At 44.4% G+C, this 16,705-nt stretch overlaps 1 protein-coding gene across 2 annotated transcripts in view; it reads right to left on the reverse strand.

Moving 5' to 3' along the window:
* The window catches only part of ARMC2 (armadillo repeat containing 2), a 247,089-nt gene that overhangs the window by 194,666 nt on the left and 35,718 nt on the right, over positions 1 to 16,705 (reverse strand). The gene's annotated exons all lie outside the window — the stretch shown is intronic.

Raw genomic sequence — 16,705 nt, forward strand, 5'->3', positions numbered from 1 at the left:
ATCCTACGACTGTTACCTTTGCTGTCCCCACACTAACCTCGCACCCATTACTATTGCTTTGCTTCCCCTATACAAGAATGCCAGGCCCCATGAGCTAGTAAGCCATTTCATCCAAGTCTGGAAGGGGTGGGAGGAGCCAGAATCTACAACATGCTGCCATTTGACATGACAGTGAGGTGGCAGCCAAGGAGGACGGTCTGGCATAATCACCCAAATGCAAGTATATTCAATCACCTGGTGATGACCCCATTTAGAGCATTTGGTTGAGGGTCCAAGAGGCAGTGGTGTCAACAAAATGTGTGAGGGTACATAATACACATGTCCCATCCATCTGGTAGCTCCCAAATCTATATGTCCTTTGATGTCTCTCCTCATCCTCAGACCTATGACTCTAAAGTGCCCAAATCCTAATTATTTTACCCCTTCTACCAAAACATGCTTCCAAACCATGTACCTTAACCCAGTGATGGGTGTCACCATCCGTTTATAACTAAGCCACGAACATGAAGTTATCATGAATTCTCTTTCATCACTCCTAAATTATCAAATCATCAAATACTCCATATTTTACCTCCTTAATAGCTCTCAAAGTAATATAGTTGTTCCCATCCCATTTGTCATCATCCAGGTATAGCATTTAAAATGACATCTGACACCTAGTAAGTATTGCCATCTCTCAGCTGTATCACTGAAACAGATTTCTAACTGCTCTCTGCCTATATACTTGCTCTCTCTGAGTCACTCACCATTTTGATCTATTTTTCTATAGTTGAGATGTTCTGTTTGAATTACTGTAGTTTTAATATAAGGCTTCATATTTGGTAGTGTTCAAAAATGTTTTTTCTTCTTCAGTATAGTTTTTGCTATTCTTGGCCTTCTGCCTTTCCATATAAATTTTAAAATTAGCTCATCAATTTTCACCAAAATCTGGGCATTTGATTGGAACTGTATTTCATTCTCTCACAGATAATCCCCTACAATCCTGGCTGCCTTGATGTTTCTCCATGTTGTCAGACAACAGTGTTTATAAGTATAGATTTTATGGTTGCTTTTGACAGGAGGATAGTCTGGTATCTGCCACTCCCTGGAGCCAGAAGCAGAAACACTTTGCAAATCTTCCCAATTTTCTATGAAAAAAGAGATTCCTTAGAAGAACTTTATGTGACAAACCTTGACTCTGCCAATAGTTAATATAAAGTTAAAGTATGACTTTGTGAAACTTGGTCCATCTGACCACAGTTGAGAAAAGACATACGCCAAGTGGGTTATGCAGCAATGACCACGAAGTGTTGGCTCCTGTAACTGAAGTTTTCAGGGAGAAGGTTGTTACAAACAAGATTTTGAATGAAGTTTATCAAGATCCAATTTTACCTCCATCTCTCTGCTCACTTCTTGTTGAATGTTGAAGCCATTCTGAAGCTCATGTCCATCAGATAACTGTCAGCAACTCCCAGAACTACACACTTCCAGGTCCACACCCGGCAGAAAGTGGGTCTTTGTCCTAGAGTATTGGGAAAATTGCATTGGCTCTAACTGGATCGCTAAACAAATCACATTGCCTAAGGAAATCTGGTGCAGTGATTAGCTTAGGCCCAGGTCAGGTTTTTGATTCCTGGGCCAGGGGTCAATTTAGCTCCTCCAGAGACCCATAGGTTGAGAACAGGGTTAGTGGTAGTTTCCAAGTAGGAATTTAGGTTGTGGTTAGCAGGAGAAAAGTGAACAAATGCTTGACAACTAAAAGGACAAATATCCACCTGCCAAATCCGGTCTCTAAACACACATCATCTGAAGGTACCCGAAAGAACAGTGTCTCTCTGCTCTGGTCCTCCAAGGCTATTTCCAGGATCCTGCTTCTTGGATCATGATCCTATTCTCCTCACACTGCCACCTGCTCTACACCCATCCTCCCCACAAAACACACTGAGCTGTTTTGTCCCTGGCATGTCCCTCCTCATGTGCTCTCTTCTTCCTATCATTCTGAAGTCTTAGCAAGAGTTGAGATAGGAGGAGGAGGAGGAGGAGATGGTTTCCATTTCTTCATTGTCTCCATTTTCTGTCTCTCTCCTTACCTCCTCAACAGAACAAGAATCAGAAGATCAGACTGAGCTTCATCATTCTACCATTTACTGCTGTGATTCTGAAAAAGTCACTTCACTACTCTCTCAATTTCCACAATTGCAGATGGAGCTAATGATATCCACTTCACCTCTTTCCAGGCAATAGCTCTAAAAAGAGTAGTATAAATGAGGGCGAGTAAGAGGGTGACAGGTCTGGAGACTAAATCCTTTTAAATGACTGTTGAGATTGCCGGTGATGCTTCTGCTAGAGAAATCTTAAAATGTGTTTTGTTTTTTTTTTCCCCCTCAAGCATTTCAGTGATTGTGAAGGCTAAATGAAATATTTTGAAAATGTTTATAGACTCTGAAGCTCTTAAGAGATGCTGAATTGTATTATGGGCCTCATACAGATGATTATGAAGCTCTTATTCCACCCCAAGTATTGTTTGTGCGTGTCACTTGCCAAGGGTTTCCACCTAGGGAACAAAAGCACAAAAGTTGCACTGAAGCCCTCTGGCCTAATCCTCTTAAGAGTCATTGAAGCCTCTTTGAATTGATCCAAAGGGAGTCAAGTACCTTTTTAAGACAGAAGGTTATTTTAGATTTCCTCACTGTTCCTGGTTCTGACAAGCCCACTCAAGTGTTCACTGCTACACACCACTGTTGCCATGCACCACTCGGAGCCAGAGATTTTGTCCAAGATCACAATGCCAGGAAATGGCTGAACAGAGATCTTTCTAGAATCCACCGTCCTTCCACACGGCCAACAAACACAGCACAGTCACAAGGGGCACTGTCAAGTCCAAGGCTTCAAAGGCTTTCAGAAAACAGATTTTGACTGCACTCTGCAGGAGGAATGGGACAGCGTCTGAACAAGGGTTGTGTGTGCAGGAATGAGTGGACCAGGAATCAGGAAGATCAGCTCTTAGCCTGGCGGGGGTGCCTAACCCAGGACTGAAGGTAAAAGACCAAATGTTTTAATGATCATTGCATTTGCAGAGCCTAGCACAGCAGCTGGCTTCAGGGATGCTCTGTTGAGCTGATGGTCCAGGTGGAAAGGAACAGATAGACTTTAAGAGGTGGCCTGGAGAGGATACAGCTAAAATTTGTGACTGGTTGAACATGAAGGATAAACAGTAACTAAGTAAACTCTGATTCAGGTCTGGGGAACTAGCAGACACAGGGACAATTGAGTGAGATGATTAAGAGTTCAGTGAGTGGCTTTAGTTTGAAGTGATGGTAGGTCAGCTGTGAAAACTCTATCAGAGACTTACAACATGAAGTGGTTTCTTTAATGAAAAATTTATCCAGAATTCTATAGGTTTTGACTATAAAACGTTAAGCCAATAGAATGTCTTATAGAAACTTTTCCTTTCTGTGGAGCACAGACCATTAGACAGATGACCTCCCAATGTTTCCCTTACTAATGAAACTCTACTTTTGACTGAAGCATTAGTGAGCCTGACTCAATATTTCCATATTCCAGTTTCCCTTGCCAGATGACTATGGAACTAAACCTAGCCAATGAGACATAAGTAGAAGGTCTTGGACAGGCCCCACCCAACTGGTGTGTACATTTTGCTCTTGGACTTTTCCTTTTTTCCCCACTTCCAATATGGAGCTGATGGCTGGAGCTCCAGCAGCCTTCTGATGACCACAAGGTTGGAAACCATGCTAAAGATGGCAGATGGAAGGAAGCTGAGTTCCTCGTGGCACTGTGAAGCCATCATACCAAGCCCTGGATGCCACTGTGTAACTTCTATTTAACATAAGAAAGAAAGCCTCTAATTTGTTATGTCTTTGTTTTTCAAGTCTCTATCTGTCAAGGCCAAATGCAATTGCTTTAAAATTGCACTTGTCATTAAAATTATGAAAGATCTTTGCTTTTCTTCCAGAATGAGTTTTAGTCTTTTACTAAAGTAATAAGGCTTTAGTCCTTGATTTAAAATAATGTTTCAACCTTATAAGCATTACCATCATTTATAATATCTGAAAGGCACTTTTGGGAGACTGGTGAAAACAGTTACAAGTATAGCCCATGGCCTACTTGTACCTTTTTTCAAAAAGACTTAGAGAACAGCATGTTTCAAATGCTACACAAGTCAAGATTCTAACCCCTGCTCATGACCACTACTCTGCACTTAAAACAGCCCACTACTTTTAATCCCAAATAGCCTAATAAATACAAACAGCATCCTGGTTTTTATAGTGGTGGAATCTGTGAAAATAGATCCACTGTGAGCAATCTTGTCCCAGGGAGATCACAGTTGTTGAGGCGAAGGAGGTAGATGCCAGGCACCCACAGCCACATAGCCTCTCTCTTAGTTATGGTAACTGAACAGGATGTTTTTGTTTGATTGAAAGCACACATCAGACAATGGCTGCTTCAACTCTGCCCCCCTATCTCAAGCCCAGCTCCAGCCAGCCGCTGACCACCTGACTGGCCAGGCCTAACGCCATTTTCCAGGAGAGAGTCTTTGCTTAACCCAGCCCACTTTGTACAGGGGTTCCTCCCAGGTCCAGGGTTCGGCAAGGACTTTTGGTTTGGGACTATCTCCTGTGGTTGGCTAGGGGCTGTAGTGATTCTTAGCGCAAGGGGTATGGGGTAGGGGAGGGTGTCCAGATGTGAGGAACGAACAGCAGAGGTGGGCACACCACAGATGCAAAATGCAAAGTCACCCTTCAGGAAAGTTCCTCAGTCAAAATCCCATCTGGTTTCATGCCTGAAGCTGTGGGCTTCATTTCCACAGTGTTCTCAAGCCTAAGAGCTTCATTTTGTCAATTACCTTCACGGATACAGAGTTCATTACCCAGCACCTGAATAGTAGTTCTGTTTGAAAGATAAATTTCTCCAGATTTGTTCAGCTGATCTATTAGGTAACCCAGAAACCTCTAAAAAGAAACAGAAAAGAGAAAAACCTCAACCTTAATTCTGTAGATCCAAAAGGGAAAAAAAGATAACCCAGTAAAGCCAGACTCACAGAGCTTCCAGCTCATTTGACTTGCTTAGAACAGACTCCCTCCCAAGGGGTGAGCCTTGTCTGGAGCTTTCTCAGAATTCCTCCCCTACCCTGAAGTCTTTGCTACTACTTCAATGTCCCCAGGTGGGAAATGGAAATATAACACACTCAAAAACCTTGGCAAAGCAACATTCTGGTCTCCATGCCTATTCAGAGGAGGGGCAGAGTCTAGAGACTGATCCTAAACTAGAGGAGAGCTTCTACTCCTGCCCAAGACAGTGGAAAGCATTGATGAAGGAAGGCCCGGGCGTGACCCCAACTCCTCAAGCAGAACGAACTTACACTCACAGAGCATGTAGAGTTTGCATCACATGCATTCTCTCATTTCCCACATCACTGGAGGCATCTCCCAGTGCCAATTCCACACGGGGCAGGAACCCCCCATCAGAAGGTCAGGCTGCTGCACAGCTGATGGGCAGGAACTCACCACTTCGTAAGGCCTCCAGCCCCCATTTTTACATCTAAACTCTGCATCCCTCTGGTTTTCATTCACTAACCTGGTTTTCATTCCAGCCCTGCAGCTCTCCATGTAGATTATGCACTTCCACATCCTCCTGATCATTTAAGTATGTGACGACCACTATCATGTCACTCCAGTGAGTATTCTCCTTTACAGGCCATATGAAAGTGTTAAGCAGTCAGTCATATCCGACTCTTTGCAACCCTGTGGACTGTAGCCCGCTAGTAGCCCACAAGTCTCCTCTGTCTATAGAATTCTCCAGGCAAGAAAACTGGAGTGGATTGCTATTTCCTTCTCCAGGAGATCTTCCCGACCTAGGAATGGAACCCAAGTCTCTTGCATTGCAGGTGGATTCTCTACCATCTGATCCTCCAGGGAAGCTCCTTATAGGGCCCTGACATAGACCTTGATTTCTTCTCCACTTACCCTGCCTCCAGCTTGTCAATGACCCTCTTGAAGAGCGTTGTTATGGAGGCCCATGTTCATTTGACTGTGCAGGCAAGTTCAAGGTGAGTCCTCCTAGGCCCTACACCTCTGTCAATAGAGTCCGTGGTTGTACTAATGTGTTTGTCATCCCCAGTCACACTGAGCCTCTGGTCAACTAAAACTCATAAATCTTCTCCAGTCCAAACATGTGCCTTTCACTTTCTAAGAGTGGGACTGATGTCGATCAATAATGAATGTTGCTCCTGATGCAATTTTTGTTAAACCCAAGGAAAGTTCTGTCCATTTACCTTAGAGGGTCCATCCTGATGTTCCAACTAGTCTCAAGACCTAGAAAACTGATCTGTTCTTTGACATTAGCTACACTCTTCAGCTTTGTGGCAATCACAAGCTTGTGGACCTGCTTTGTATTTCTTTGTGTCATCCATGGCTACATTCCAATGCAAGCCGACTGTCTCTACCAAGGGGTGAGCCGAGGTGACAGACTCTATCTTACATGGGGTTTGCCCGAGGTCAGGCAATAGACCTATGCCCTGTGGAACTGGCACTGGAATTCTGGTCTCCTGAAGCCCAGGGTGGAGGTTTCCCCAGAGGGCCATGGGGCAGCTGCAAGGGATGCTTTTCTCCCCCAGGTCCTGCCACACCTGCTTCGTGCTCATCAGCCACTCTGCAGATAGAATCTCCACGTGGTTTTCAGGGTGAGAAACTGTGTTCATTATCTTGTGTTGGCTGACTCAAAAGGCCAGAGCTACTGACAAAGTTGCTCTCCATTTGCATTCACTTCTAGACTTCAAGGGTCTCTGATCAAACCCAGCTAGACCTGCCTCCTCCATGGACCCGCCTGTATCACCCAGCCTATATCACCTCGACAGCTATGACCTAGGCACTAAGACTGGGATCCTAACGCTCATTCCATCATGTTTAATTCTTTGACTTTGAGGCAAGCCATTTCACCCTCCTGAGCCTCAGTTTTCTCATTTAAAATAGAGGACACAGCATCCTTCCTTTCAGGGTAAATTTGAGCATCAAAGGAGAGAATGAATATAAAAATTTTTTGAAAACTCTCCAATGCTTTGCAAAGTATATTGTTATTATCAAACGGGTACAGAACTCCAAAATGAGTCAGAACCACTTAAAATTCCTTTTTTAAAGCAGTTCATTGTATCCTAACCTATTTATTCATTTCTTTCTCTTTTTTTTTTCCCTCTTAAATTCCCAGTAAAAACTGAATATTAAGAATGCATGCAGGGAGAGCACTGAATACAAATTAACTATGTAATGTTCTTTAGTCACTTTGGCAGGGAAACGATACACCTATTAAAATACCCCAGGCAGAGCTGGCACGTACTCTGCTGATAACCCCAGCAGAGAATGACCTTGGCACCATTACAAGGGCAATATTTTCAAATGGATGAACTATTCTTGAACAAAGTGTCCAGTGTACTAGGAATAAACAGGCTTTTCATCAACAAAGCTGTGTGTTTGCTGGTTCCAACAACCTTTCCCAGAGACAGTGTCAGAGAGTGGGGAGGAGCAGGAAGCAGCACCTCCAAGCTGCCTGCCCAGTCTTGCTCATCTCTCCTCGAGAATCCTGTGACTGAAAGGGCCTTCAAACCTCCCTCCTCTCTTTCGAAGTTGTCATGATGACTTGTCTGCACTTTCACACAAGTAGAACCTGGTGCTGTCCACTGCGCTGCTGGGCAGACCTCAGTGAGTGCGTGGCAGGACCCTGCAGTGTCAAACGGGGCCCCGGAGCCTCACGAGCAAAGGCTGTGCTGGGGACTCATGTCTGGTGTCACCAAGGGTATCTAAGAGGCCAACTCCATCAGGAGGAGACAAGTTTCCCAGGCAGTTCAAAACAGGGTACACGAGAGGCTTTGAAGACAAGATCCTTGTGACAAAATTCACAAGGAGAGCAAGAAAGGACTCTCATTCACCAGGAATAAGGCACACATGTGCCATATGTAAAAGAGACAGCCAGTGGGAATTTGCTGTGACTCAGGGAATTCAGACCGGGACTTGGTAACACCCTAGTGGGGTGGGATGGGGAGGGAGGTGGGAGGTTCAAGAGGGAGGGGACATAGGTATACCTATGGGTGGTTCATGTTGATGTTCTGCACAAACCAACACAATATTATAGAGCAATTATCTTTCAATTAAAAATAAATTTAATTATTAAAAAAACTCAACTGGTGAGACTTGCTTCCTCTCCTGGGCCCAACAAGGCTGGTCCATTTAGCTATTCCTTCTTTCATTCATTTCAGATGTTTTTTTGAGTACCTACTGTGCACCTAACATTGTTCTGTGTTCTGGGGACACAGAATAAAGAAGATGGTCTGTTCTCCTTACATTCTGGTAAGAATAGGCAAACAAAAAATAAGCCTATGTCTAGTCTGCCAGGTGGTATAAAGTGCTAAGAGGCACAGGGAGTACAGGGGTGGGTGGGCATAAGTTTATATCGGGGAAGGCCACGCTGTGGAAGTAAATTTGACTGCAGGTTTAGAGGAAGTGCGAGAGTGGGCTGTGACTATCTGAGCAAGTGTATTCCAGGCAAGAATATGCTTCAAACAGCAAAGAAGATAGTGTTACAGGAGGGGAGCCAACCAAGGAGAGAGTCAGAAGAGATGAAGTCAGAAAGGTGATGGGAGCCAGTCCATGTGGGGCCTGAGAGCCATTTCAAGGGCTTAGGTTTTAATTCTGAGTGATCTGGGGGCAGGGCGAGACTGGAAAAGTAAGATACTCTGATTTCTGGGTCTAAAGATCATCCTAGATGTTCTATTGAGAACAACATGGAGACAGGCAGAATGTGAGCAGGAAGAGCATTAGGAGGATATGGCAAGAGTGTCAGCAAGAGAAGACAGCGGTGGCTGGAACCCAGACAGCACCTACACAAGGGTGAGATGAGGCTCACGGTGTTTTTTAGGTAAGATCTGTAGGAACTGATAATAATGGGATGTGGGAAATAAGGATTAGTCCATTGTTTTGACTTAAGCATCTGGGAGGACAGAGTTAACATTTTATCAAGAAGGAGAAGACGATGGTGAAAGGTGACTAAAGGCACCAGGAGTCTGGTGCGTTGGATGTGTGCATGCATGTGAAGTCACTTCAGTCATGCCTGATTCTTGGCGACCCTATGGACCATATCCCTCCAGGCTCCTCTGTCCTTGGGATTCTCTAGGCAAGGATACTGGAGTGGGTTGCCAGGCCCTCCTCCAGGGGATCTTCCTGACCCAGGGATTGAACCTGTGTCTCTTGTGTCTTCTACGTTGGCAGGCAGGTTCTTTGCCACTAGCACCACCTAGGAAGCCCCATTGAGATGTCTAGTGGATGCCAAATGGAGATGCCTTGTAGGCAGTTGGATAAGCAAGTCTTGGGTCCAGGCTAGAGATATAAACGTGGGGATCATTATTGTAGAGAAGGGAAGGGACAGTCCATGTCGAAGCACACCCTTGCTCAAATGCCTCAGCCTGAAGGTTCATGCTCCCACACCAAGAACTAGTCATCTGGGCTTATTTACATGCACAGATATTGAGAAATGTCAGTTAGTTGTGTCTCCTGAAAGAAGAAACAGTTGGGTGACCATATAGCCAGTTTCTGCCAAAATGGCCTTAGCAAGTTCATTTTAGGGGATGGTGGGAGCAAAAGACTGATGGAGGGGATGTTAAGAGAAAGAAGGAAGTAGAGAAATGGGGTGGTAGCTAAAGTGGGATTTGGAATCAAGAGAGGTTGTATGTTTTGTATCCAGCCTATATACAGGATGGAACGGAAATTTATCTATCCAAAAGAAGAAAAAGTGCGATGGTGCAAAAGAGAGAGGGAGCCACCCCAGGGGGATATTCCTGAGCAGGTGAGAGAGAAAGGGTTCTAGCTAAGTGCTTCTTAAATTTCATTGTGCTGAAGAATCACTTGGAGAGACAGTTCCCAGGCTCTACCCCACAAATTCTGATTCAGCAGGTCTGGAGTGGGCTGGAGAATTGGTAGTTCCGATCACCTCCCAGAGATGCTGATACTGCCAGTCAGGAGCAAGGACCACACTTTGAGTACTGCTGATGGAAGCTTGGGAAATTCACCCCAGTGCCAGCAGGGAAGGCAGACCAGACATGCAGTGATGAGGATGGGTGGGCAGGTGCGGTGGTGGGGAGGTGGGACTTGTCAGTTTATTGTTCTATAATCCCCCTGAACTAGGAAGCAAGGTCATCAGCTGAGAGTGAGCATGGGGGAGGAAGACTGAGGGTTTGAGAAGGGTGGAGAAAATGGGAAATCATTGTCTTACAGAGTGGGAGAATAATGGTGTAGGGAAATGGAATAGAGGGACCAGGCCAGCACCAAGGTCCCACCTGAAGTTCAACCACAGCCAGTGGCATGCTCAGCCTTGCTGGTGCAGACACAGTGGACAGAGGTAGATTCAGCCAGGCCTCTCTGGTCTTGCCAAGAAGGTGCAATGAAGGAAGAAGTGGAAGGGAGTTGAATGTGTACTAGTGGCCAGGGTGATAATGAGAAACCATATAATCTAAGAGGGTAAGGAGGGCAGTGAGGACTTGTGGGTGACAATGGGGGTGGTGGGCAACAGTGAAAGGGTGATAGGTCCATTGACTGTGAATCTCAATGAGGTGGAAGAACCACTGGACAGAACAGAAGCCTGAACTGCAAGGAGAAAACTATGATGAGAGGGTGGAAATTGAGATTACGAAGGGAGTACGACTGTTAGTAATGGCAAGGTCAAGGGCATGGCCAGGGGCATGAGTGGCCAAAATACCATAATGAATCAGTGGAACAAGATAGAAATCCCCCAAATAAACCCACACACCTATGGTCAATTAAACTATGATGAAGGAGGCAAGAATATACAATGGAGAAAAAGTCTCTTCAATAAGTGGTGCTGAGAAAACTGGACAGAATGTAAAAGAATGAAATCAGAACATTCTCTAACACCATATACAGAAATAAACTAAAAAATGGATCAAAAACCTAAATGTAAGGCCGGGCACTATAAAATTCTTAGAGGAAAACAGGCAAAACACTCTTTGACATAAATTGCAGCAGTATCTTTTTTTCTCCGCCTCCTAGAGTAATGAAAAAAAAAAAAAGCAGAAATAAGCAAACAGGATCTAATTAAACTTAAAAGCTTTTGCACAGCAAAGAAAACCATAAACAAAACAAAAAGACAACCCACAGAACAGGAGAAAATATTTGCAAATGAACTGAACAACAAGGGCTTAATCTCCAAAATATACAAACAGCTCATGCAGCTTAATATCCAAAAACAAAAACCCAACAAAAAAATGGGCAGAAGATATAAATAGACATTTCTTCAAAGAAGACATAAAGATGACCAAGAGGCATGTGAAAAGATGCATAATGTCACTAATTATCAGAAAAATGCAAATCAAAACTGCAATGAGGTATCACCTCACGCTGGTAAGAATGACCATCATCAAAGAGTCTACAAATAGCAGATACTGGAAAGGATATGGAGAAAAAGAAACCCTCCTTCATTGCTGGCAAGAATGTAAATTGGTATAATCACTATGGGAGGTTTCTTTAAAAAACTAAAACTAGAACTACTAGATGATCCAGCAATCCCACTCCTGGGCATATATCTGGAGAAAACTATAATTTGAAAAGATACATGTACCCCTATGTTCATTGCAACACTACTCACAATAGCTAAGACACGGAGGCAGTCTAAACATCCATTGACGGAGGAATGGATAAATAAGATGTGGTACATATATACAATGGAACATTACTCAGCCATGAGAAAGAATAGTCAGGGGAATGTTTTCACCAACTTCCCATGTGCCCCCATCCCCTCCCACCTCCTGCGTCAATAACCTGGAGCAAGAATCCCGACTTTGTCATTCCTCCCCCAGTCACATGCTTCTGTGAGCAGCCCATGCTGGGGCCTCGGGCCAAGTGCCCTGACCATCAGACCTGCCCCAGCAGTTTCTGAGGAGACCAGCCACATGCCCAGAGAAGGATGAATGAGCTTCTGCACCTCCAGCCTGGCAGGCAAGGGAGACTCTTGTCTTTCCTCCTACCTTGGGTAACTCACCTGCATGCCCTCCACGGACATACCTGTGTTATCCCCTCTCCTGGGGACAGGCTAGGTAGCCTAGAGAGCCACTTTCCCATCTGCAGGACAGATACTGACACCACCTTACAGTGTCAAAATGCCTATTAAACCAGAATGTGCTTAAAAACTTCTCGGTGCCATGTTTAATTTAAAAAAAAAAGTCTTAACAGTGAGTGTGCGACAGTGCCTATGTCCCAGATGCTGTTCCGGTGCTTTCCACACATCATCTCAACTCTCAAGATGCTCAGGTCATCTCATTAACATTCCAGAGCAGGGACTTGAACCCACCACTGACAAGGTCTCAGTGCATGCTCTCAGATGCTGCTTCGCTGCCTCCCTTTGCAGACCAAGTTTCTGTCCTGTTCCATCCTAGCGTGCCCTCTCCTAAATCTGCCATCTGGATGACCAACCAGTTAAGGTTTTGAGATATGTGGTCAATTCTAATGAAACTGGTAGAAAATCCTACTTAAAGAGTGTCACTGTCATTTCCTAATGGCTTCCCAGATGACTCAGTGAGTAAAGAATCTGCCTGCAATGCAGGAGACATGGAAGATGTGGGTTCGATCCCTGGATTAGGAAGATCCTCTGGAGAAGGAAATGGCAACCCACTCCAGTATTCTTGCCTGGAAAATTCCATGGACAGAGGAGCCTGGCCAGCTACAGTTCATAGGGTCACAAAGAGTCGAACGTGACTGAGCGACTAAGCAAAAAAGAATGAAAGAATGCCATTTGCAGCAATTTGTATGGACCTAGAGATTATCATACTAAGTCACCCAGAGAAAGACAAATATCATGACATCACTTATATGTGGAATCTAATTTTTATAAATGAACTTATTTACAAAACAAAAATAGATTTACAGATTTTCAAAAACAAAAAAAAGGAAAATGTAGGGGGGTGAGGTGGGGTGGATAAATTATGAGCTTGGGGTTAAAATATACACACTACAATATATAAAATAGATAACCAACCTGTACAAGGACCTCCTGTATTGCACAGGGAACCCTACTCGATATTCTGTAATAACGTATATGGGAAAAGAATCTGAAGAAGAATGAATATATATGTATGTATATACACATACACACATATAATATATATATATATATATATATATAAAACTGAATCATTATGCTGTAAACCTGAAAATAATACAAGGTAAATCAACTATTTACCAATAAAATTTTGAAAAATGAATGAAATCAGTACTCTATATGAGATAGACATATAAAAATTTTTTTAAAGATGCCATAAAGGATAAGATCACCGGGAGGAGGAGAAGTTGAAGAACTGGAAGACAGTATTAGAAAGACCACATTTGTGGATATTGAAATTATCAATGATTATTATCAAGAGCATTTTTGGAAGAGCACAGAGAGCTATTGTTTTCAAACTCTCCTGACAGAATCTGGTGCTCTAATGAGGGGAAGAAGTTCTGAAATATAAATTCTGGGCCCCCAAGCAAAAGTTTCCCCGTGAGTCTCCTTCCAGTGCTAATTGCAGAATAAACAGATGAGCCAGCAGGGCTGCCGGTGAAGAGGCTGAGCCAGCAGAGAGGATTGCTCTAGCTGGCCAGTGCAGAGCCCAACTTTTCCCAGCTCTTTTCCTGTTTAATCTGAAGAATTCAGAGTGATACACTGTTAACTGGCTATGTGCGTGCTTGTGCTAAGTTGCTTCAGTCATGTCCAACTCTTTGCAACCCCATGGACTGTAGCCTGCCAGGCTCCTCTGTCCATGGAATTCTCTAGGCAAGAATATTGGAGTGGGTTGCCATGCCCTCCTCCAGGGATCTTCCTGACCCATATCACCTGCGGCTTCTGCAGTGCAGGCAGATTCTTTGCCACTGAGCCACAGGGGAAACCCCCAACTCAAAATAAAAAATTTTTTAAAAAGAGTGGTGGGGAGATGTTGAGAACCTGAGGTGATTCATCAGAGCCTGTGAATGTTGGTGATGTCTCCTCATGCATTTTATATGAAACAGGAGGCCGATGGTTTATGATGTCTTGGATTTCATATTTAACTATTAGGCATGTGCTAAGGCAGAAAAGACTAAATACAGACTTCAAATTAGGAGATCTAAAGGGAATACCAAGGCAGCATCAAGGGTGAGCAGAGAAACCAGGAATTAGACTGGCAGACACTTGGCAAGAGAGTGGTATCCCTACCAGAGGCCCCCCACTCCATGACAGGGGTGTCCCGAGAGGAAATTAGTGGCTTCAATACATGGCAGAGAACAGACATCCTTCATTCGCCTGAGCAGAGCTGAACTCCCGAGTCCTCACTGTGTGGGACACACTGAATCCTACTCAGAATTGTGGAGCCGGCTCCTCCCCCCTCGCACCCCATCAGATCCATCCATCCCTGAGACAGAAAGGGGGCCTGAGTCCACGCTGTCCTCTCCATTACCCTCTAAGCCAGAGAATCCACACACAAAACCCAGCCCCTTCTGCAGTGTAGACACTGCTGCAAAGCAATGGGGATGGGCGTGGAGGGCGGGGAGGGTGGAAGAATGGCCATGACTCTGGCCACGTATGAATCCCACCTGGGACCTTCCACAAGTGTCTGTAGGGCAGGTGGGGTTCACATCCAGAGCTGGCTGTCCTTATCTCTGGGTGACAGGATTGTGGGTGACTTTTCCACTTTCTCATCTGTATTTTCTGAAGGAGTGTGTAGTACTATTGTACGTGGAAAACCCCCAATAAATTTGTTTTCTTGTTTATAAAACACTTAGTTAGATGGTTTGCCTGGACGAGGAGCACATCAATCACGCAAGCCCACTCCAGGAAAACAGCTAAGGATTCGCCTGGCACACACCGGGGCTCAAGTGTGGCATATGGCACATGGCAGTGGCAAGTGTAAGAGGTGGTGATTCACTGCTAGCGTCACCTGGCAGGAGCCCTAAAACTCAAGGCTGGAAAAGACAAAGAAGCGAGGAAGGCAGAGCTGCCCTCAGGACGGGGAGGACCCTTAGTGTCCCTCTACCGGGTGATTCTCCATCTGGCCCCAGGCTGTGGGCACCGGGGCATCTTCCTGTGGATCAGCTGCCTCGTGAGCAAAAGGACAAGGTGACATTGCACAGGCCAGTGTTACAAAGGAGGACGCTGTGTCACCCAGTAGGACAGATGTTTCATTTTTCCCACCTGGTTTGGGTTACCCCGGATGTCACATTGGCTTTGTCCTGAAGGTTGAGGTCAGGTTCAAAGACACCTGTGTTAGTCACTCTGTCATGTTTGACTCTTTGTGACCCCATGAACTATAGCTTGCCAGGCTCCTCTGTTCATGGGATTCTCCAGGCAACAATACTGGAGTGGGTTGCCATTCCCTTCTCCAGAGGATCTTTCTGACCCAGGGATCGAACCCTGGTCTCCTGCATTGAAGGCAGATTCTTTACTGTCTGAGCCACCAGGGAAGCCCTCAAAGACCTCTGGTCTAGTAGAAACACACAATGACCTCGGATCCAGGGCAGACCCCAGGTAAAACTGTTAAATGAATAAAAGGCACCTTTGGACATCTCCCTAAAAAACAGCAGCTACTTCTCACCAGGTACCTCACTTTCTAGGGTCCCCTGAGGGTAGCCGCAGCAGTAGTCCCCCATTCTGAGTCCCGATCCCTCAGGATTCTTATTTGGGAAAAGCTCCCTAAACTGAGCCCCTTGTGCAGAGGCTCAGGTGGTGTAGCCCAACACGTCACACTTCCTGCCATATCCAAATTATATCTGAGCCAGAGCCTCTTTCTAGAAAGACATGGCTTTACCCAAATAACCAAAATGCTAATGATAGAAATTTCAGGTTGATTTATAGGGGTGCAAATCAAGGAGAATTGGGGGGATAGGGATAGCACCCCCCCCTCACTAAAATAACACTTTACTTATTTTGCAATGTGGCTCTATCAATAAGAATGTTGACTTACTGGAAGAGTAAGCTACTTTAAATCCTTTATGGAGCAATGAGGAATTTTTAAATGGAAAGAAGAAAGGAGGGAAGAGAAGAGAAAGAAAAGGGAAAATAAGGAATCAGTAGAATGAAAGACTGATTCTTAAAACACATTCATGCTCTTTCATTCGATTTCCTCCTGTCCTTCACGAGGACAAGACGCTATTTAGCCCATGATCCTGTCCTTCAAGCCTTATTTTTAATATATTATTTGCTAGGACATCAGTTCTCAAACTGTGTTCCAGGAAACCCTGGAGGGTATCCTTGAGTCAAAGTTGTTTTCCATTTTAGTGCATTCTTGAGGTCAAAGCTATTTTCATAACAATACATCAAATAAAATTTGCCTTTTTTACTTGATTGAGTTTTCCAGAAGCCACATGATGTGTGATGACATCAATGCATGAAAAAACGCTCCATGTTCCAAAAGGTTTAGGAAATGCTTTTAGACTCTTTTAGAAAATTCACAATGTCCACTGGCATATGGAAGGCTCTGAGAAGTTCTGTGGTAAAAGCAATTCTGTTTAACTTGTTTTAATACAACATTGCACATTTGTTTGACCATGGAATTTCTTGCTTAGCTGTAGTTTTGGTTGAAGCCTTACTTTAGTACCTCGTACCATCATGTTTTGGGAAATGTCCCTCTAAGGGTAAGATATCAAGCCAGGAATCCTCTGGCCAAGGAATTTATTAGAGATCCTTCCTCTGGACCATAAGT

The sequence above is a fragment of the Bos javanicus genome, chromosome 9 (genome assembly GCF_032452875.1).
Source record: "Bos javanicus breed banteng chromosome 9, ARS-OSU_banteng_1.0, whole genome shotgun sequence".
In the NCBI taxonomy this organism is placed as follows: Eukaryota; Metazoa; Chordata; class Mammalia; order Artiodactyla; family Bovidae; genus Bos; species Bos javanicus.